The sequence below is a fragment of the Synchiropus splendidus genome, chromosome 3 (genome assembly GCF_027744825.2).
Source record: "Synchiropus splendidus isolate RoL2022-P1 chromosome 3, RoL_Sspl_1.0, whole genome shotgun sequence".
In the NCBI taxonomy this organism is placed as follows: domain Eukaryota; kingdom Metazoa; phylum Chordata; class Actinopteri; order Syngnathiformes; family Callionymidae; genus Synchiropus; species Synchiropus splendidus.
The window spans coordinates 19,672,262-19,696,379 of record NC_071336.1 but is presented as its reverse complement, the minus strand read 5'-3'; the positions used below and the strand labels follow the sequence as shown (position 1 = coordinate 19,696,379).

Sequence of the window (24,118 nt, the reverse complement as noted above, 5' to 3'; positions counted from 1 at the left end):
AAGAGGATAGGTGTGACAAGGGTGGGGCACACGATCGGGGGAGACGGGGGAGGCTGACTTGCTTTGGGAATGAAGAGCCTTAACTGCTAAACAATGTTATTGACTCCATTAAAGGAAATTACATTTTTGGAGGAGGATAATGGGGAAAAGGAAACTAGCTAAAATGCTACTCCATTACTCTTCAGCAGGTATGGTGCCAGAAATCAGTCCGTTTCTATGAGATTGCATTGTTATAAAAAATAAAGCAAGAACAGTGAAGGACAATATTCAACTACAGCACCTTCTTTTCTTGAAATTCAAATGGCCATTGTGATCGAAAATCCGATCAAGGACAAAAATGTATTCGCATGAAAACATTCTCATGCAGGATGATACTGAATAGTGATACTGAAGACCCCGTCAAACAGTTGTTTTGATTTTCTTCTTTGCCAACATGCAATATTTGAGATATTGGTGAACCACATGCTGAGCTTCGGTCTTGGGATTACGGGAGGTAGTAGATTACAGCTGGTGTGAAGAAGAATTCAATCTTATGTTAAGGCTTACAAACCAAAACTACTACGCTTGCAGTATTGCAGCCTTGCTCGACCACTCATGTCGTGCTTCTACATGAACACAGCATATTTTAGGTCTCCGTATTCTCTGCCTGCTTGCACATATGGCGCCAAACCCCTACAGCCTGTTATGAACTACTACTGCCACACTCTTTGCTTTGGGCACATGGTCCTGAATTTATCATCAGAAGCACATTAATGAAACAGATTCCAGTGAGACTATGCTCAGTGCCATGCTCAGTTGTCTCTCTTCATGGGGTTGTGAGGCGCGGGACACTCTGGACGTCCCTTGGCCCATAACAGCAGATATTTGCTGACCCCGGCACAGCTGTTAGGGTCACCTATATACTGGGATGTGTTCTCCCTTCGCCAACATGCTCTTCTTTCTGTGGTCCAAAGCAAGTTTCAGTACAACTTCAACAAGCACTTTTTTGTTGCCACAGCGTCAAACTTTAAGTGCTGGTATTAGATGTCACGTTTCTGTTTTGTCCTGCCATCTGCTCTTACTCATCTAACACAGGCTGAGCACGACCCAACTCCCAGAGCGAGTCCCACGTTGTGTCTCACCGCTCTTCAACAGAGTGACGTTGTTGGCGCACTCATCTTGATGAAACAAAACCCTATTTATAGACCGGTACTCCCAAAGTTCTCTTTCCATGTAATTGGATCAAACCAAACAGTGAGATTTATGAAGCAGCGGTGATGGTTTTAGTCCAATATATCAAAGCGCTGCCTGGACTGTCAAGTGCTTGTTAGTTAATGACAGAAATGTCACCTCTCACCATGATTGTTGAGATGCAGCTGATGAAAGCGATGGACTCATCAGCATGTTCTTGCATAATTAGCACTAATGTTTCACTGAAGAGTCAGTTGAGGGCAGCGCTGCTGTAAGCTGAGCTGAAACCAGATGGATGGTCTCTGGTTGGAGAAAACCCCTGGAGGTGGAGCGGAACCCTAGAGAGGACAAGATGGACACCTGTGTGTAGATTTCTCTGAGAGCTTCAGGGCGACAGGGAGAGAAATGTTTCAGCCTTAGCTTAGACTGCACTGAATATGTGTGCTGCGTGTCCATAACCACAGCAGGAACTCAGACAGGAAAACCACCCGACGGAACATTTGAGGGGATCAATGCTGCTGATGCAATACTGGGAATTATCATTACGCTGTTTATTCAACCCAGAGGTTATGAATGGATCAGAGAGATTAAAAGTCTTCAATACGCTTGTCAGAAAATCGGAAATGAATCTTGTGGCATCATCTTGTTCTGCAGGAATTATAACTCTCAGTCAGACCCAGTCAAATAATTTTTTTCCAAAACCTACAACTCTTAAAAATGTAACGCCAATGAGGAAAGTTTAAAAATATGTCCAGGAAATACAAAAAAAAAAAAATCTATCTAGAAGTGGGGATGCTTCAGTAGGGACCCGCAAGACGTGAGCAACTTCTCAGTGCCTCCTCTGTCACTTCACAATACTGGAAACCATCAATAATACACAGCATAACAGAGGGGTGGCATTTCATATGTGAAAGTATTTGCTCCTTGATGGGGGAGCAGCCTGTAAACAAAGAAACAAACAGCCAATATGACTCTCATTCATGACAGTGACATCATTAAGAATAATAGTGACCATGCATGCATTTTTTTTTTTTACCCTCCAGACTGTCACACACACACACACATCGTACGTTATAAGTTAACAAGCATTCAAGTAAGTCATCTGGAAGAGTCTGCATTCATGCAGCCACCAGCAAAGTACATGTGCAGGCAGCAATTATTCCACAACATTCAGGGCAGTCCATTTCCTAGCTGAACTGAAAGTCTGCTCCCCGAGCAAATTTATGAATCGAATTTGTTCCGGCGGTTTAAAGATGCCTTGTCGCCTTCCATGGGAGATTTTATAGACACTTAAAGCTGTGGTGGGGGCCCATACAGATGGTCACAGAGATGGACGTTTCAGGCTCCCTCACCAGGCGTTGCTGATGAAAAGTTATGGTTATTCCTCTGTTTGGCTCCAGGGGAACCTCCCTGTCCTCAGAGAAACAACGTCCATTTCAGGTCTCACATCAGATATGTTTTTTGATATAGAAACAGCCGAATGTTCGCTACAAACAACAGGATTCCTGCGGTTTCTCCACACACATGCTCAGCATCTTTAATTGATGCCATCTGATCTCCTTCATCCTAACCAAGTCCTGCTTCTCTCACATCCCTGCTCGCAGATTCAGACTGGAGCTTGAAACTAGCTGGGTTCCTCTGAAGCCAGCGGTTCTCATGTATGTGAGCTCGCCTTGGTATTGGTTGAGAAGGGCCAAGAACCAATCAATAACAGTATCACAACTCTCATTTCCACTTCAAAACAGTCTACATGTGATGTTGTGCCGTCTTTTTGAGCTCCCACATCGAACAGATTTTTTTTTTTAATGCCAAGCTTTATCCTTTTAGAGATGTCGATGAGTTCTGCTTTTCTCATGTGCAACAATACATTGTAATTAAACCCTTTTTCTCATACATTTTGAATTTTTCTCTTCTATTTTTTTTCAATTTGTCCTATCTTTAAAAAAATGATTCATTCCATTTTCATGAACTGCAACTGAGCTTTATCTTGTATCACAATATTAAAACGCAACTTGAATGTTTATTTCTTGTTTATTTCCATCAATATATATTTTTTTATTTTTACATTTATATTTTGGCTAGCAAGAGCTAAATCATGTTCCTGACCCTGCTCACGCCTAGCCTTGTCAATATCTCATTTATGGCAGAATGTATTGAGCTGACCAGTTCACCAAATTTAAGTGACAGGTCATAAAACCTCGCACAATTGCAGCTCCATACGCAACAGCTCATATCCATCTTTCCATCGGTTGGTAATTGCCGTCAGTCTCAAACGTCAATAGCGACCTCGGCCATGAGTCTTGTCAACAGGATTGTGACAAACATGTTCTGACGCGTCCTCAGAGTCGTCGAGTGCCCAGGTCCCTGATGGATAGAAGGTAGCAGATCCGGTCCCCCTGGTGCTCACACCGACCCCTGCAAGACAGGTGTGGAAGTGTTCCACTTTTGATCTCCCCACTGAGTGCTGCGCTGTGATTATCTCGCGCTCACCGGCTTTGATTCATTCTCTGCTTCACTGTGGAACACATCTATTTTAGCCCATTTATTTTCTGGTGAGCTCATTATTGTGCTGAAGAGCACCGTACAAACAAGAAGACACCCACGCTCTTTCACGCAAAGCAATATAAATGAGACAAATTCGAGCAGCAAATGTCTACACGTGTGCATTGTCTCTCTGGCGCTTCCAAAAATAACTCTTCAATTTCATGTGACCACAGAGGAACAATGGGACATTCATCTGGGGCTTCAAGTGAGGGTTGTAGGGTTTGCAATATTTGCAAGAGGATTTTTTATTGTAGCATTAGGAAAAAAACATTCCAGCAATACAGACAAACAGAAATAAATAAAATGAAAAGAGAATATTATAACAAGTGACACACACTAAAACACTAACATCAGAAAATAATAATAAAGAGGAGAAAAAAAAATCCATATATGCATTTTGTTTTTTGGTTCATGGTGACGCTTAACTAGAGCTAGTGTTTTTGTTGACTCATAATATTGTGATAGATAAACATTCATGGAAACAACATCAATGAAGCACACAGTAACCCTTGCTGTTTTCCCCTCATCACATTTACCGTATTTTCCAGACTATAAGCCACTACTTTTTTCTCGCGGTCTGAACCCTGCGGCTTATAAAACGATGCGGCTAATATATGGATTTTTACAGGATTCCAATCAATTGGCCACCAATTATGAAAGGCTGAACTCGTTGTGATCTGTGAATGCCGACCACTGCCTGTCATTGCCGGTCACAAAATCCGATCACATGTGACAGTAGCCATTCTGATGAGGCTCCGCCCGCGGTTTGTGATGCGTCCGCTCCTCCCTCCCGACTCGCCACTCACTTGGCAACGGCGTGTCTAATGCGGAAGCTTTTTTCAGTCTGTCATGTCAAGTTTGCACCCTGCAGCACATGCACGTTAAAAGGCGTCAACGCCACGAATTCAATACGATATTTAAAACACCAGCACTTGACGGAGCACAGAGAGTTTTCTGGTGCTCATGAAAGTGAAACTGCAGGAACCAGCGGTCACTCGCGACACTCGCCGGTCTGAGCGTGACGTTCAGAACGCGAAGCATATTGCCCGAGAAATAATCATTAATTTCATCGCGCCAGACGAGCAGCCTTTCTCAGGTGTCGTTTTAAGACGGAATCAACCGCGGCCGAATCCGCTGCAGTCTTGTGTGTGTCAGATGCAGCGTTCGCGGTCCACCACCTGAATCTGAAACTTTTGCAACCGTCCAGAGTGAGAACTTTCATGAAAGAGGTTGAAGACAGCTGCTTCAGCTGAGTGCTCTCCCTGTCTCTCGGAGCATCCCGAGTTTTAAGAGTCTAATGAGTATGCTCTTTGTTGGCAAAAATATTGAGCTTCGTCACATCAAACCGATGACATCACGGGCGTTTTATTTACCTTTAAAGCGCTCAAATTGCGCTGTTTTCGCCCGCGTGTCCGCAGCTCTGCTAACAGAGACGATCTACTGGAGGGTGAAAACAGCGCTTTCTGAGCACTTTAAATGTAAATAAGATGTGAGGAGTTCATGACTGGAGTTCAGAACATTGGCAAGATTGTTTCATGAGTCAGTCTCGACACTGGACCCCATTTTCAAAACTAGTACTAGAGGATCGCTAGAAGTGATTCTCATGCATTTTCTGTGGCGCAGACAGCAACAGTGTACCCGTGGCTTATAGACTGGTGCGGCTTATGTATGAAAAAAAATCAATTTTCCTTCTTAGATTTGGTGGGTGCGGCTAATATTCCGGTGCGCTCTGTAGTCCGGAGAATACGGTATTTTTTTGTTATGATGTATTTATTCATATTTTTAGCAGACCATATGGCAGAGGTGTCCAAACTGTTCCAGAAAGGGCAGCAGTGGGTGCTGGTTTTGATTCTTCAATTTCATTTCCAAACATGACCGTGACTTGTTGTGACTGCCAACACACCCACGTTTGTCTTTCTATTTTAGTGACGTAAGGCTTTAGTCAGCCTCTCATCTAAACCTAACCATTCCAAAACAAAGGGCTAAACTTAACAAGGACTGTAATTTATTTGACCTTCATCCTCCAATTGAGGCTTAAATTGAAACTGGGGCTTGTTGGAAAAGGTCCGGACTAAGTAGAATGTTGTCACAAGGAGGTGTTTTGCCAAGAATTTGGCCTTACAAGAACAGATAAACCAATCCACACACGCACACACACTCCCACTGGCATCACGACGCCAACAGCCACTTCAATATTTAATCAGAACATCACTTATACACCAGCATTACATGCTCTTGACCATGAGGAGGGTGTTGGTTTTATTAGGACGTGGTTTACACACACTCCGGCACACACACTAAGTTGACCAAGAAGACTAATCCTCACATTCTTTTGTTGTCATCCCAGGTTTGAGGGTACCTTGGCAATGTGAAGTATGTGCACTGGCATATCTCCAACAAACAAACTGTTATTCAAGGTGGACGTGACTCACAACATCAGTCAAATAATTGTATTGTTCTGGGTTTTGTTAATTCATTTTGTAATTCAGCAATAATCCAGCACAAAATAAATTAGATCCAAATATTGTTATTGCATCTCAATTAAACAGGTGTTTTCATCTCAGTTCACTGAAATATTCTTCTCTCCATTCCTGTCTCACTCAAACAGAGAAGGCATGGTCTCAGTGACTCTTTTGTATATATGTGGCATGTGTTGTGTCTTGTCAAACAGATACTGACATGAATGCAGCAAGCCTTTACAGGTAGCCGTGGAGACATCACACGCATGTTGCCATCACACATCAGAGTACATTAGAACATTAGCAGGAAGCTAACATTGTCACATTGTGGCAGAAATCAAGGCAGGAGCACTGAACTTCTGCCTCTAAAGGATGAATGAGTGGCTAAAAATCTCAAAATCATGGGTCAATTTGAAATAAACATTAAAACATTATTTATTTACTTGTTCATAAAAGTAACCAACGCAAACAAAAACATCTGTTTGCTTTGGTTCAGGGATGTTTTTCACTACACAATGGCCAGGGTTTCCACTACTCTGAATGTATTTGAAATTCTTATAAAATTAAAATTCTTATACACATTTTTTCTAGATATTAAAAGAGCTTTAGTTTCGATAAATAATATTTTGTTGTATAAATGTACTGTATGTATGGGTCCATCATTTGATTCAGTGATATACCAAATTCATTCCAACTGAAAAATGTGTGTGAGACAAAACAGAAGAAGGTGGAGCCATTCCTCTGAGACTCCAAGTGGAGTGAAAAGCTATGATGCGGGGCAGTCGACACACTGGATGTCACAAATAAATCAATTAAACTGACAAATGAATGGCCATTGATCAATAGAGCTCTCACATATCACAATGTTGACACAGGCTTGGTAATAAGGATCATTGTCTGCCGGAGTATTCGCTCATGTGACAGTGGATGGTAAATAAGTACTGTGGTTGGTGGAAAGGACCAATCATGAGCGGCAAAATGGAACGTCCTTTTTGACAATAGGTGGCACACAGATTCAGCCGCATTCTATTGACACACACAGATCTCCCTACACGGCTCCCCTCCCCTTCAGCTTCTCTTGACCTGGGATTACCTCACTGATACAGTGCCTTGCGGGGGGTCACTTTCTCCTCCAAGCTAAAATAAATTTAAGGCCTTAAATAATGACTGAAATATGAGTGGAATGGCAGTGACTGATGGTGCTCTACATGGTGCGCACACTAATGAATCCACACATGGGTCCGTGATTCTCATCCCGGAAAGATGTCAGATGTTCCATAGTCCTGGGTTGATCTCTGGAGCTTTAGTGGCAGCAGTGCTGAGACCTGATGAACTCACATTTATCAGTGAACCTGGACACAAGTGGGTCAACCACAGGCTTTTCATGACAATGGGGACATCTGGAGATCAAAATAATTTGGCCTCAGCCCTCAAAGCTTAAAGAAGCAACCAGTTCATGGAATCATCATAAAGTGGCTTCCGCCAGCTCTTGTCCTCACCCCTCGCGCAGTTTAGCTAACAAAAGCAAGAAAAGACAACTTCATTCAACGCTGCATACAATCCTATGCCTAAAATAAATCAACTCCCATGGTGACAGATTGTTTTGTTATTGCTCATTTGACATTCCAGCGAGGTGGTTAGATAATATTGCTGTAGTTTCGATCTCAGTCATGCCACCAAGGTAACATCAGTAGCTATGGTTACTTGTGCACCTTTTCCATGGTTAGAAGGCATGTATTCTGAGGTGGAATCTTCCCTGTTCACATGATGTGAAACCATATTTTACTTTTTTACTTTAGTGATGTGCTCAGCACATGCAGCGAGCTTTTAATCTGAACTGTGCTATTATGGCATGCGCAGTACTGTTTAAGCAAGCGTAGAAAAGAGAGCCTTCCGCGGCACGACTTCCTTGATGTACTTATAAAAAAGCAGCCACCCGACTTAGCAAGACCCCCGAGCAAGGAACATAACACTATTCCAGTTTTTCGTATCTTGTGTATATTTTGTGCTTGGTAGATTCGTGCTTTGTTTTGAAATCCTTTTCACCAGGTACAGTGAGCACTTTCCTTTGGTGAGGAATTACTATACAGGTCATGCCACATGGGGTAGACAGCCATACATACATGATCTCCCACTGAATGTAGACAACGAGAACATGAATACTGCCCCCTGTCCGTCAAATTGAACAGTCTTTTCAAGACTTGTTTCCATGGAATCCGCAGTCGTTGAGTCTCTACCAGGTCCTCACACCGGGTCCTCACCATCATCAGCTCTCCTAGGTGTGACACATTAACAATCGGAACATCCAGAACACCTCGCCTGCTCCTCTGATGTGTCACCTTTGGGAGAGCTAATACCAGTTATGTCATCAGAGCTGTCTATGCATTTTATCATGTTGTAAGCACATGGATTTGGGCAGCAGCAGCGACCTATTCAATATAAAAGCTGGATCAGCATCCAAGTAACATATTCCTGCAACGGGAGAGAGATTTTTTGATGATCTCACATGTCATTTTTTCTCCTCCATATGATGCGAAGGTAGCAGATGCAGCACTCCTACAACTCATCAAGCTTTGTGGGTGCAGTGAGGCTCTAATGGGCCATGAACATATGGTTTCTGATCTCTTACCTTCATCTTCACAATCATGATAATACCCACGCTACCGGCTAATAAATGCCATCTTCATTAAAGGCTTTATGCATCTTCCAGCACCATGTGATAACAGCAGGAGTCTGGCCATCTCCGGCGCTCCTGGTGGGAAGTGAACCATCTTAGATGCAGAGGAAGAGAGCATGAATACACTGAAAACTCTTTGAAGAACATTGTTTGGTATTTCTCGAAGAACATGTGCTTGCTTTCCCCGCGATCCAGAGTGGTGTGACCAATGATGTGATATCACTCCTCGTGCTTTTGTTACCAGCACACATTTTTAGTACTTCATCCAAAGAGGCCTTTTTAACAGAATAAAATAATCTGGATTGATGACAGTTGTTGGTAACAATGCGCAAGAGTCCTGGTGTTGTAGAAGTCTCTATCTCAAATGTATGTTAAACTTGATTTAAGGACCATGTTTCATGAAGTGAATTGTCCTCGTATCATGACAATAGGTATTTATTTAATCATTAAAGGAATATGAACAGGAATGAGTATAATGCTGCAAAGTTCTGCGTTCAGAAACTGTTTAAAATAATCAAATAATGGACAGTGTAATGACACACACTCACTCACATTTTTCAAGTAATTTGCTTTGGGTATTTAATTTTACAAGTGATCCTCAAATAAATTACCTTACAGCACTCTGGTAGTCAAAATGGACTTCAGTGAGAAAAACCTAAAGCTGTCGATCTAGCTGGAAAAATAATATAGATTAAAAAAGGGCAGGAAATGATAAGATTTCTTCTTCTGTCTGCTTCTTCAACCCTGAAACCACATTGCAATGGGAGTTGTATGTATGATTTGACATTGAAATATACTATTTTACAGTCGTATTGTTACCGACCAAAATTGTAATTTGTAGCTTGAGGTTTAACTGCAATAAATGACAGAAAATAGTTGGAAAAAAAAGGTATGTGTGTAGTTTAACTACCAACAAGTTGCGGCAATTATTAGTTAAAATAGTAATTAATGTAAGTAAAGTCTCCCCCATGATGCATATAACAGTGCTTTTTAAACTGGGGGGCCCCCAGCAAAGACATGAAAAATATGGCGGCCTCTATCCTGCCACCAGTATCACCTGTATAACAATGGGTAGCGAGGAGAGACCACTGTATGTACTGTGTCTCAAAATACTGGCATAAAGGGGCTGAAAATAATTTCATCTCCAAAAGGGGGAAGCTGCAAAAGAAGTTTGGGATCCACTGGCTATACAGTCTACTATACAGTCACGAACAAAGTAACGCCACTCTCCAGGAGACCAACATGCACCAGGCTGCAGGTCTCGCATGTAGAACTCATTGCATGTTAATGTGCTAATCTTGATTCTTCTTCATCTGGTATGCACATGTAGGGCATAAAGTATGACACCTGGAGTGTATATATTCCATAGATGCAGCCTTGTTCGTACTCCCACAGTCCTTCTGATTCTCTTCCCACTGTGAATCCCCCCCCCCCCCGGTGAGTGCATCGCTTTTTCACATCATTTAGATAATAGGATATCTCTCTCCTCGTGTAACTGCCCACTCAGCACTATCCGTCGAATTGGATAATCAATAATTGAATTCATGTTGCAGAGGATGTTCGGACCGTTGTCTGAGCTGCAGCGTTTACAGAGAAAAGATGATTTGCTTTCAACTTCTTAACACTGTATACCACAAGTGCGTGGATGCATGGAAACGTCTGCAACATGGTGTGCTAAAATGTGACATGTAAACTGAACCATCATTTAAAGTTCGCTGGAGTTGACCTTTTAAAATAACACTGTTAAAAGGATTATTCCTCATACCAGTGTCCAATCAGTTCAACTGGAGGCCATTCATTCATTTTCATCTTTCAAAGTTCAAATACAGCGCTGGCAGGCACGACAAATGTCTGTTTACCCAGCCGCTGCAACCAGCTCTGACGGAGAGAATCCAGGATATTATCCCTTCGTAGCCTGTCCTGTCGTATCATCTCATGAGAAACACCACGGTACAATCCTTAGTGCATACATGAGTCAACCTTGTGCTGGTTTGCTGTTCGGCTGCAGTGCTTTATCGTGTACCCACCAGCCCCCGTGCTGCCGCTTGTCCAGTTCAACTCCGGCTTTATCGCAGCAACCACTTCAAATGACTGTGCTCAAATTGACATCAATAGCCCGCGTGTCTTTTGCATACTGCACTCAATCTCTTCTTGTTGATCTGAAGTATTTTTTTCTTTTTTCCTGAGGAAAAAATGTGATCAAAGAATTGAAGGCACGACTGAATGTCCTGACATTTCTCATGAAGACTGCCAGGACAAATGAGAGCAATATCAACTCTATAATCCAGGACAGTAGTATGAACATGTGTCATGCATCAAAGTCCCTCAACAATGGAATTCTGTGTATTCACAACAACAACAACTTATTCTGGTGACTGAGATCTGATCCCAGGAACCTATATACCTGATAGGCCTTGTCAACCTCTTCCTCTCTTCCTCAGATATTCTGATCCAGATCAATTGGCGCTGTATTACGAATGAAACGCCAACAACCCCCTTGATTCTCTTGAAGAGTTTTGTTTGCTTCGATCCAAGACCCACTTGCTCAAGTTGTGTTTCTTTCTTTCAGTAGTTCAAGACTTCATCTCAACTGACTCTTGGGTTCGGGTTTTACTGTCAAACCCAAGGCTGCAAGTCTTTTTAAGTGGCCCGCTGGAACTTTCTCTACAGGAAGATAGATGAAAATTATGTCAGTACTGATTTAAATGTCACCAATGCAGACTGCAGTGATCAGGCTTTGCTGTTTGCAATGTCAGAAATGAATCTGGAAGGTCGATGAAACTGAAACGAAAAGTAGTGTGAGTGCGAATGAGTGGTGAACTGCGCACCTGAAGAAGTAACCATTTTCATGACAGTGTTTAACCCTTTGGGCCCCGGCTTGACTGAGTATGGCAGTCTTCAGACATCAAACACTAATCCTGGTGTGGAGGCAGATGGCATAATCCACTATTTTCAAATGGACTTTTGCATCCGAGAGTGATGTGTTGCATGTTTTTGATGTATGAGGCATTTCATTGAGGTAAATGTTTGGTTTTCTGTGGCACTCCCTGTCGCTACGATGCCCGTCATGTAGTGGAAATTCAAGAGGTTGATGTTAGTGTTAAGCCATGTTGCGGAGCTTCTTTTGCTCTGGATACAAGTTTCATGTCTCTTGGATGAGAGCTCATGATCATCACGGGAAACATTTGACTCCACTGAACAGTACGTTCACAAATGCCGGAGCTCTTGAGTAGCTAGCATTTTTGAGAACAGTGGAAGGTCTGTTGACACTCTGAGGAAAGGAAATGGCTGATCAGAGAAGTGTAGGTTGTCAAAATTATGCCAAAAGGGCAAAAGAAGTCAACTGCCGTGTCCTGACTGCTGCCAGGGAGCGAAATGAGAACAGCAGGGGAGTCAGCCATGTTGGCAAAATTACAAATCATGTCGAAATAAATGAAGGAAGAAGTGAAGGATATGGAGGAAGAATTACAAAAGCAAATATAACTTCAATGGCAGCAAGAGGAAATGAACAAGCTGACAGACTCAAATGCCAAAGTAAAGGAGGCACTCAAGGAGTTGGATATTTCATCACTGTAACTTCAACAGAAAATCTAAAGAGGGAGCACACAGTGTTGAGTGAGCTTGTTGATAAACACATTGCCTCAAAGATCCCAACAGAGGGTAATTGGGACAATTGCCCAGTGGGAAGCCAAAGTAAGAGGTAACAACGTGATATACTCAGTGCCAGAAGACATGGATGCTGATGATCTCAGGCTCTTGGCAGAGGACCTCATCAAGAACAATGTGGGATTTAATGAGGATCTTGTGATCAACTCTGCTCAGAGGGTCGGATTCTTGTGAAATTTCAAATGGAAGTGATGAAGTTCAAGGCTGTCGTGGCAGTATGGCTGGCCCAAAGTGTCAGCGTAAATGATCAAACCAGGATAACATTGGACCACGATTACCCACAGAAGGTTTACAGGGTCAGGAAGAAGCAAGTGGCAATGAGGAAGAGGCTCCTGGAATTGAAGCCAAGGCACACATTCTCTTACCTGCAAAGCTGTGGGTTAAGTTCAAAGTGGGTCATGCGCTGATCTACTAAAGCCCAGCTGAAGCATTCCATGCCCACTGCTGCATCACCAAAGGAAGCAAGCAGTGAGAGTGACATAGAAACCTTCTGAAGTCATGAAGAATGATCAAGGTGTGGTGATCTGCATTTTGGTTTTATTTCGGTACTCCCACTCCCGCTGTCCTCTCTTCTTTTCTCGAGCTTCAGAGATGGCACACAGCTGGAGCAAAGTTCGAATCACCTGCTGGAGGCAGTGGCCTTTATATTGCAGTTCGAGTTTCCAGACTGGTAAAGAACGCACTTCACATTCTCTCCTGCTGTTTCCGATTCTTGGAAGTTTTTGCTTTTGTATTTTTTGCTTTGGTGCCTGAGCCTTTTAGTTGGATTTTTCGCCTCGCCGTGTGTTGTTCTGACATCCATGTGAGCTTATGATTTCCATAGTTCTACTCCCTTGGTTGCTCATTTCTTTTCTCCCCATTTTGGTTGGATGTTTTGCATTTGTCCAAAATGATTCGAGACATTTGGACTCCTGTTTTAATCACTAACTATGTCTTTGGACTATTGTTGGACTCATTTGTACTGTGTTTGTATTAAGTTATTGATCTGTTTAGCTGCCCTCAACATTTTTGCACTTGGGTTCCACCATGCTCAGCACCCCTCACACAAAGAAGTGTAAAGGCACGGTCAAAAACATTAATCCGTAACTCACATGTCAAGTGATCAGCTTATCTGCAGTTACTGTATCCATCAATACACACTGAAGTTTACTTACAGGACTCCAGAAATCAAAATGATGATAAGAACTTTTCCCTCATCTCACATTAATGATGAAAGTGTTGTTGTTGTACTGTATGTATGTTTGTAATAAATAGTCATTACGTCTGCGACAACATTGCTTGTCCACTTGACGATAGTCAACAGGAGAGAGAATATGTCACATTTCCCATCAGGGTAATGTTAGGAATTGCCTTCATGTACCCAGGGAATAAATCATGAAAAAGGACACTTTGTACTTGGTCTCATTTCTGTCAATACGAGATTTTGTGCGGTTCATATGCTTCTGGCTAGACGACAACATTATGCTAATGCAACATTTCCCCGGGATGCCGAACCGCTCATAGAGAAATCACAAGAGCAAACCAGCATGCAACAGCAGGCCAATAAAAGGTTACTACTGCAGACATCCCTGATGCACAACTCTCCTTGGATCCTCACCAAACCTGTCTGTCATGAGAAAAGGCAAAATGGCGCTTTGCATAACTCCACACTTCATGATTTCATAGGCGAAATAAATGTCTCCATCATTTCAGTTTGGGCCCCAAATTAGAGTTATTGGTCCAATGCTTAACTGAGAAGGCCCTAATTAAGACGTGGAGCAAAAATACCTCTTAGTTACTATGGCAACTATGATGTTACAGTTTAGCGATTATTATGGAAAATATCACACGGCTGCTTCAAAGTCAGACGCTGATAAATGTATTAAATGATGATGCCACCGATGTGACGCTACTTTATTTCACATCTGTTTTTGTTTAAAATGAGGTGAAGTCAAACTGGCATTTATTGACTCTTCACCATTCAGCCCTGTTTAACACAGTGACTTAAAAACATCAACAGACACTTCAACAATAATGAGCTTTTGCCTCAGACTGGGAGGATCAAGAGGTTCGTTCTTCGATGACTGCCACCCTCACTTCACTTTGTTGCTTTGTGCTGCAGCTTTTCCTTGTGGTTCTTACCTCTGTGTTGGTGACCAGGTGACATCCAGAGTCCTAATCCAGGACATAGCCACATACCAACAACTGAGTTCCTCCAAGTTGTTGCCATCTATCTTCGCTCACTTGTGACAACGTTTCAAGACTCTTCCAAGTAAAGAATACCATAATTCAACAACATCCCTGTTCTACGGACATATCCGATGGCAGGACTCAGAGCAGCAGCACTAGTTTTCCAGGATAACTGAGATGCCCGTTGTGTCTCTGTGGGAGAGCCCCTTCCTACCCATAGTTAAGAGCCATAGTATCGAGAGCTCTTTTTCACCCAGATGTAGTGGTGGAAATAAAGGTTTCGGACACTGTAATGCGTTCTACATGTCAGGAATGGCAGGACCACTCGATATAAACTGGATGATGTGATTTGTTTTTCTTGTTAACAATAAGCAGAAAAATATTATTCATATTTGTGTCTGTATAATTCAGCCACACCTTCTGTAAAAAAAAAAAAAAGCGTCTAATTTTGAGGCTGTCGGAAAATGTAATACAGTCACTGTAGAAGAGCAATTTTCAACTGGGGTGCTGTGGCTCACCAGTGTGCCGTGAGAGAGTGTCAGGTGTGCCGTGGGAAAATGATCCAAATTCACCTCATTTGTCTGGAGATAGCAGTGGGCGACATGATGCCATTAAATCATGACTATAGGAACGTGTTAATGAGCTACCAAGGTGAGGAGATCACATGGATTCGCTGACATTCTTTCTATACACTATAGTGTAGAGCTATAGTATGTTGGTGCGCTGATCTGTCAGTCAGTCAAAGCAGCGCTGCTGTGGTGTGCGGCGCTCCTCTTCCCATACACTCACAGCCAAGAAGCCGCTCATATGTGCAACTTCCAGCTGTTTTTAAACCTGATGCACCTCTAACTTGACCACACACTTTCACGACCAACGATGGAGGGAGTGATTCTTGTTGGACCCGCAACGCCAAAGACTGTCTGCACCGCAGAGCTAACAGTGCTAACAGAGCTAACAGCTAATGTGTCTTCAAAACTTTATTGATATTCATAGACTGCCAAAGTTTGCTTTGTGGTTTAAAAGTTGGCGAAAAACTAAATGCACAACAAAATAAATGTGGTCCGAAATGTGAAGAGAGAAAGAATAATTGTTTTTGTGAAGCAAGTTCAGGCAAAGAATGCTAAGGATTTATCTATCTGGAAACTCAGAACGACAATAAAATCATGCAAAAGAGAAGTGATAAAATCAAAACAGTTATTTAAAGTAAGCAAATAAATAGATAAATCATGATATATTTTGCCATGTTGTCCACCCCTTTCTGGACACATTTGAAACAAATACATTTTCTGCTATTTGTTTCACCAAACAGCCTGGCAAAATAACAACCGAGTGTCAGTAGCTACAGTTTTTCACAAATGAATAGGGATTTTCTATGGGACTTTATGCACAAGTGTGGTTTGGCCAAGGTTCCTTTAGTGGTGCCCCCGGGATTTTTTCAACACTGCTGTAGAATCTTCATGACTGAGGATGTGGCCCCTATCCATCTCACACTTTCCTTCACTGGTGATCAAAACCCAAAGAAACTTGAACCGGATCTCTCCTGCAACCAGAACGGAGCATTTATATCATGATGGCTGCCTCACATACGACAGCAAAACCGTTCCATAGCATAACAAAATATATCGTCCACCACAATCTCTATGTTTTCAATCCTTGCGTATGCAAATGAAGAACTTGGTCCATTAAGTATCCAATGGCACATCTGAAAAGCTCATATGCTGCAGAAGCTCATTTTGCGTCCTCAACTTTTCTCTCCTTTGTAGCACATAAGCGAAATAAATCCATTGCTGACATGATTCATTTTTAAAGGATTCCAAGTATTTTAGCTGTTAGCAAACAAATGCAGCAAATTCAAACTGAGTAGGTTCCCGTTCAGTACAGAGCCACGTTACATGCCGCACCCAGGAAACAACCAACTCGGACTCCCAAGTGTGAGGTCCAATCAGCGGCTGGGTTTCCTCTCTTCCTGTTTCTCACTAATCAGTCTGATTGTATCCTGCCGATGCTAATTATGGCGACACACAGACCCAGGCTTCTCCACACCTAACCTCAACTGTTTCCTGTCTTCTACGTCTATTGCTGAGGAATCCACCTGCCACTCACTGCGGTGTTTAATGAAGCTATAAAATCTGGAATGAACCCTACGACACTGATGAGGGTTTGGAGGAACTGGACAGGTTCTTGAGTCAGCTCACGTGGCCCACAAGAGCTTTAAAAACATATATACATACATCATCAGTGAACCAGTGCTTAGTCCTGTTCAAGGGTGCAGGGAGTGCTGGAGCCTATTCCACCATTCGAGAGGGGTCGCCAAGCTCTTGAGCATGTTTTGGACTATGGGAGGAAACCGGTGTACCTGGAGAAAACTCACACAGGCACAGGGAGAACATGCTACCTCCACCCAGAAAGGTCCAGAGCTGGATTCGAACCATGAACCATCTTGCTGTGAGGCAACCACTGCTACAGTGCGCTGCCCTAAAAAACAACAACCAAAAACATATATTTGGCACCAAATTATGCAAACATGGGAGTCAAACCAAATCTGCAGCACCAGCAACAGCTTTGGACACACCTCTCATTCACGGTGTTTTATTTAGTTTCATGACTCTCACATCCTGTTTACTTTCATAGTGAAGGCCTCAACTCTATGAATGAACACAAATGGAATTATTTATGAAACCAAAAAGTGCTAAATTACTCAAAACACGTTTCATATTTTGGATTCTTCAAAACATGAACATGAAATGGTTTTGCAACTACTTGACTACATCATGAAGCTTGTTATGAAGGCCAAAGGTTCACTACACTGTCAACATAAAAGGTGGCTACTTCAGGTCATCTAAAATCGCTACGTCATTCCATGTGTCCTATTTATTTGGTGTCTTCAGTATATATCTACAGATGTAAAGAAAAAAAAAAGAACAGAATCAGAAGGCGTGTCTAAACCGTTGGCCTTTACGTCATCGGCAGTGCTTTTGATGTCATGGCCAACAGAGATTGCAGTGTTCAAGCTTTGCTGTTCAACAGCCTGTTTCAAGCAGAGATTTCAAATTGAGCTGAGAAGTTACAAAACACAAAAAGCTGATGCCGATGGGGGAATATGATGAAAGATGGGAAAGTTGAAGTAAGTTTGAGAGGTGTAGTTGCGATACTTTTGGCCTTTGCGCAAATAACTTATCAATGTTTGAGAATTGTATTTCCTGTTTAAGGAATGACAATAGATATTCATTTTGTTTAGCGCCTGACTTGGACCTTCTGGCCCCTCGAGTGAAAGTTCTAACCAAGGTAATGTTGAGTCTTCACCAATGAGCCGGTGGCAGTGAGTTTCAGTGGTTGAAAGGTTGTTTGTTGTTGTTCAGTGACGGTGTGAGGAAATGCGAAGGTGTTGGATCTATAAATGGATTGGCTGAAGAAGGCTGTTAAGTCTTGAATAGAATTTAGTGAGTGACCCTGAGTAAATGATTGCTGCTGCCTTCAAAGACTTCTCGGTATCTTTGACATCATAGAAGATAACACATTCCTATTCACAACATGTCTGTGCCTATGACACGGCCTGTTTAGCCCGTTCATGCTTCACCTGCTTTCACTCCAGAAGAGTGTCATGGTGTCTGAATTTCACTGCATTTGCATTCCTGTGTGTGTGTGTGTGTCTATCGAACACATGGTGAGACCCCTGCTGAACCCAGTCAGCAATCCCCCCCTGAATTAGCTTGCTCATGAGTTCCAGCACATTGTTTCACCACCTGCCTGATTTAACCGAGAGCAAGCTTCCTTTAATCTCACCAGTCTGTTCAGCGCCTTTCTTGTTTCCAATGTCTCGGTGAGGCCTCTCCCACTCTTTCTCTCCCTCTACAGTATCTCCGCTCTAAACAAGCCCACTGGGGTGTACAATTGAAATGCAGACAACACCTTTTCTTTTACCTCAACCTGAGAAGCTATTATGTTCCTTCTAAAAGTGCATGGATAGAGAGCATCACTGGCGATAGACATTTTAATACAAATGGATTTGTAACTGCTTAAAAAACAGTTTGATTCAAAATATTGTATTGGAATTTGTCGGTGAGCAGCGGAACATCCGCTGAATCTATTTGAGATGCTGCCCACACACATGGAAGTGTATACACCAACTATTCATAACACGGCAGAGTGAGTTTGCTCATAAATGACTTCAGAAAGGTTCGGAGGAGTTCACAACAAAGATCAGATTCAGCTGCCGTGTAAACAAACACAGGAATGAATGACTAGCTGCTCTATCTGAATGAGTGATCTCCAATAGAGGCAGTGGAATAATATGACATTGGGATGACTTAAGAATACAGAATACATCTTATGCAGCTTGACATGATTCAAGAAAATATAGCCAAACTCCCCCCGGAGACTCTTCATTAATTTGTATTGAATAACTATATCCATTGTACGTACAGTTTTACACGCCCAAACCTTGCACCCTGCACAATTGTAATTCAAATGTAAAATGCTACTAACAACAAGCGAATCATTAAGCTTAAGACAGGATTGGGTGGTATTTCTCGGAAGCTGGAAGGAGCGAGCCACAGCTCGGAACTCGGGGTGTTGTAACTTCTCACATTGAAGAGTGAGATTTATGACTTCTCAAGATCTTTTTTATTCCCATGTAGGAGCTCATAGGAGCTCCGTACAAATATATAACATTGACACGAGAGAGAATAAAATCTGAATTTGACCAAAAATGAGTGCAGTTTCGTATCTTCCAGTGGTATGGATGGGGATCTCACATATGATGGCACTGAATGTGAAAGATACATTCTAATGCTTTGAGAGCACTGCTTATTGACCAGCATCAAAAGTAATTTGAGGTTTTGTATGATAGGTAGTAGAAAACTACAAGGCTTGTTGCACGCTCAAGTGTCGGTCGAGTGAGAGCAAGGATGCAGGACAAGCTCTGCAGGTAAGTGTTCAATGATGTCAGCGAAGTTTTGGACTATATATTTATTTTTTTAAATTGAGGGCACAAGGTAACCAGAAAATGACTTTCATCTCCCCATAGACTTCCATTAATTTTTTTTTTTTCCAATGTTCGGTCCCATGGACCAACCGGAAGAGGCGGAGACTTTGGCTCCCTATTTATTAATGCAGACGCAGTGAAGCAAATTCAAGATGGCACCAAGATATTCTCATACTTTCCAGTGAATCCAGTGCAGATTGGATGCTTGTCAGGGCATGACAGTCCCGTCTCATTATTAATTCATTGACTGTTGTTTATCCTTCCTCAAGTGGGGTTGTTAAATGTCAGCAGTGTTTCCCTATGCATTGCCGAAAAGCCAAGCGAATCCAAATTTGAATGTGTTACGGAAAAGGGCTCCTTTTTGTTTCTGTCTCTGTGTCAGAGAAAAGCATAGCGGCTGTACTGTTGAAACTACAGTCTGAACTCAGTCTGAACGTCTGAGAAATAAATTGACATATCAAAGATGGGAGCAGACGCGAGGAGCACCAGGCATTGGTGGATTTACACTCACCTTAAATCACCCCAAGCAGTCGGCTGTGTGTCAAGACAGAGAGAGATTGGCTCATTCCAGTCACATACATAAACGTATACAGGCCCTAAGAATCCACTTCTCCGCAGTCGTGCTGTGCGATTTCTATTTAGATTAAACACGGCTACTGGAGAATAATAAGGAGAACAGGGTCACAGAGACGCCGACAAGAGAGGACAGTGATCTGTCACCAAAACTACACGATGTTGCTCGCACTAGTTCGCTCTGTATTCATGTAGAAAATATAACAGCAGACATGCTTTGGCGTGTTGACGACAATATACATTTACCGGGGTTGGACAAAATAATGGAAACGCCTTCAAGCTAAAACATCTTTAAGGTGTTTCCATTATTTTGTCCAACCCCTGTATATATGCTTCACGGGCTCAATTCTGCCTCCAACACTGCATAATCCTGCTGCTGTGCTGCATGCCTGCCCTGCCGCAGGCATCTAATCCTAAGTCAGTTTAGCCAGCCTATATTTTCACGGGCTGTCTTCCACGAAAACATGGACGTGGACACTGCTTTGAACTGAATTGGACTCTCTTCTGGCAAGGGAAAGATTTCACGCAGCTTATTTATGGCATGACCTCAGATATCTGTTTCAATCTATCACCTCAAAAATGTCTTACGGTTTCCATTAGTTTGTTATTGTAGTATGTGCAGGGCCCTATATAGAGTAAATCCATGTGGGAGTGCTGCATTGTGAGGACCATTTTGTTCCCAGAACACATATATTGCATATATGGCCTTGATTCACCTGAAGACTCACAGGAAGAACTGTGGCTTTGTGAGGACAGTGAGGATGCAGACCCCCAGCTATTTTCTATCTGGTCCCATTCTATAGATTTACTTTTGTTCTTTGGGTGGTAGTGTGGGAGAAAGAGAAATCATGTCCCACTGCTCTTGGATTTGTACTTGTTCCTGGAGGAGGAGGAAGAAAAACCTGCGTGTAAATTGGAACTTTGATGATCAGCACAGGAGACTAATGAATGAGTTGAGCTGCTCACAGGGTACAGCAATGAACAATGAGGCTTCCTGAAAAATGTCAGGAGCCACAATCTCGCCCTGTTTCTTCTGCCTTGTTACACGGTCAATCAGCCTGATTTCCTTCATCCTCCCTCTCCTCCTCCTCCCCCCCAACTCGGGCATTTCACCTGTCTGTGTCCACTCAACCTTTCTGATTGCTGCAGCTGTTTTCTGTGCCGGATTCCATTCTTGTCTGTCTGGAGCACGTTTTTCTTTTTTCAATGGTTGGAGGAGAAGAGGATGTATTGTTTACGTTCTCAGTTAGACAATGATGAATGTTCATAGAATCTGTTATGCCTACAGTAAAATATACAATTTATTACTTTTATTATATTTGTTAACAGTTAGAAAGAGCTGTACGTCACTGGCTGACCTTCCTGCTGTCCTGTTTTTACTTCCTACTGTCCTTTTTGTTGACATGGGTGTCTTCTTCTTCTTCTTCTTCTTCTCCCCCCTTCAGGGGTGGCCACAGCGGATCATCCTCCTCCATCTCACCCTGTCCTCTGCTTCCTCTTCTCTCAAACCTACAAACCTCATGTTCTCCTTCACCACATCCATAAATCTCCTCTTTGGCCTCCCTCTCCACCTTCTGCCTGACAGTTCCAACCTCAACATCTTCCTACCAATGTACTGGCTATCTCTCCTCTGTACATGTCCAAACTATCTCCATCTAGCCTCTCTGACTTTGTCTCCTAAACACCTGACATGTGCTGTCCCTCTGATATACTGCTCCCTGATCCTATCCATCCTGTTCACTCCCAGAGAGAACCTCAGCATCTTCATCTCTGCTACCTCCAGCTCTACCTCCTGTCTTTTCCTCAGTGCCACTGTTTCCAAACCATACAACATTGCTGGCCTCACCACCGTTTTGTACACCTTCCCCTTTCCGACCCTTGCCGACACCCTTTTGTCACATGTTGACATGGGTGTAATCTTGCTTGAGGAGTCAGGGTCACAGGACTTATCGTAAGTCTTACCTAGACTGCATAAGCATCACAATTGGCTTGATAAGACCAGACATCACCAATCCTCATAGCAGGAAGTAAAGAAGCCTGCTTCATTCATCTTTCGGCAACTTATAATTTGAATATATTTTTGTGAATTATGGACCACTAAATGGTTAACAATCGTTGATTCAGTGTGGACACAGACTTCTACTTGCTCTTTCAAAAATGGAGACATGCATTCAGATCTCTTTTCTACAATCCTCTTGAAAATATCCATTGCAGCAGATCATAGTTCCAGATTTAAGGGCCCATGGCAGAGGTCAACAAACCTCAAAGGGCCAGGATGGTTCAGCTTCAGGTGCGGGCCATTAGTCGCTGAACATTCTTTGCACCTTCATCCACTACTACCACTCAGCTGGAATGCTGATAGGGTAAAAGACAAAACAAACATGAACTATGTAGGCAGTTTTGGGAAAATGGTGGCAGGTCTTAGTAAGCAGGTCTGATTTTAACCTTCAAATACTGTCCTAAGAAACAAAACTCTAACAATTCACTTTATTTTCAGTAGGCATTTACAGGCATTAAACCTGAGCCTCTCTTGGCTTTAAGTTGGGATAAATCCATATTTCTGCAAAGGATTTCACCCTTCTGGCTCTGATCCTTGAATTCACTCTCTGCTCCTTCACAGAAGATTTTGATCACAGTCTTCCTCTCAGAACCATAAAGGTCCATACGACAGGTTGCCATGGAGACTGGTGACAACACGTTTGGTTCTCATAAGCTATTCAGATGCTTCCCCTGAATTGGAGTTCAGTACGCGATGATCACACAGGTGGATACCAACGGAAACATTGCGGCATTGTGTCACTGGACAGTGACATGGTCGCTGGAGGCCCCTGTCATCCTTCAGATGAGTATGCGATTCACCCTTCTGACAAAGATTCACTTCAACCGTGATGGTGTTTTGGAATGCTGAGCAATCCATATGCCACTTGAGGAAACACTTCTGTCTCAGTACGGTGTCTGTGTTTTTCATGAAGGATCAGAAGCATTTAACGCTTGTTTTTCACGTGCAGATCTTCAATTTCTTCAAAAAAATTGCAGCTCTTCGTCCCCATATCGACCATAATGCTGAGTACCTTGAGTGGAGAGCAGCCTTCGGTACTCGGAACTCACAGGTTTGCCAGTAACAGGTGACGCATCTCAACATCACTCTCACCAGACAAAGTGTGCTTGAGATCAACTTCTTCTTCTGTGAGTCCCAAAATGGAAACAATGAAGAAGAGCAGCAGGGAGTCGGTTGGTAGTGGCAACCGTGATGACGACGCAAACCTTTACGCCGCGAACAAGCATTGCTGTCATGGACAGAGGCATGTTTGTCTATACTAAAACAGCTGTCAGGCTGGAAGCGGCTGCCTTGGTGGTTGAAGAAACTGATCTCTTGCTTTTAGCATCTTCCATGTGAGGACTTTAGGACTTAAGCTTTTAAATCCCTCACTGAGTTACATCATCAAATATTATGTCGATTTTTCTGCGTTCATTTTTTCATCTTTGTGGACCAGCAGTGGTTGTCAGGTGTATTTTTCAAAGAGCACAGTTAAATGTTCAAATGAGGTCAGAGTAGTGAACCAGTGGTTGGGTCAAGTATATCAGCTGCTCACTGATCCATTATCGCCTGGTCTGGTGATTCTATCTGGAAGATGAAATACTTCTCATTCGTGCATGGGCACCCTGACCGACATCTCCTCCTCCACATCAGCCATTAGGCTTGTTCCTCCCTCTTTTCTTTAAGTCCAAAGACAGAAAACCTGGACTACATCTTCATGAATTCAATTGAACTGATGCAATTCAATTCAAATGTGGCTACATCTTTTCTAAAACAACATACAGCCAGGAGAGCTGGGCAGTTGAAATGCATTCCATTGTATCAGTAAGATTTTGTTC

At 42.7% G+C, this 24,118-nt stretch overlaps 1 long non-coding RNA gene across 1 annotated transcript; it reads left to right on the top strand.

Annotated features, from left to right (window-relative positions):
- The first annotated feature begins 17,703 nt into the window (after positions 1-17,703).
- LOC128756591 (uncharacterized) lies at positions 17,704-19,631 on the top strand. The gene is made up of 3 exons (XR_008414274.1): positions 17,704-17,809; positions 17,924-17,970; positions 19,535-19,631. It is a non-coding gene; the product is annotated as an uncharacterized LOC128756591 (long non-coding RNA).
- The last annotated feature ends 4,487 nt before the right edge of the window (positions 19,632-24,118 follow it).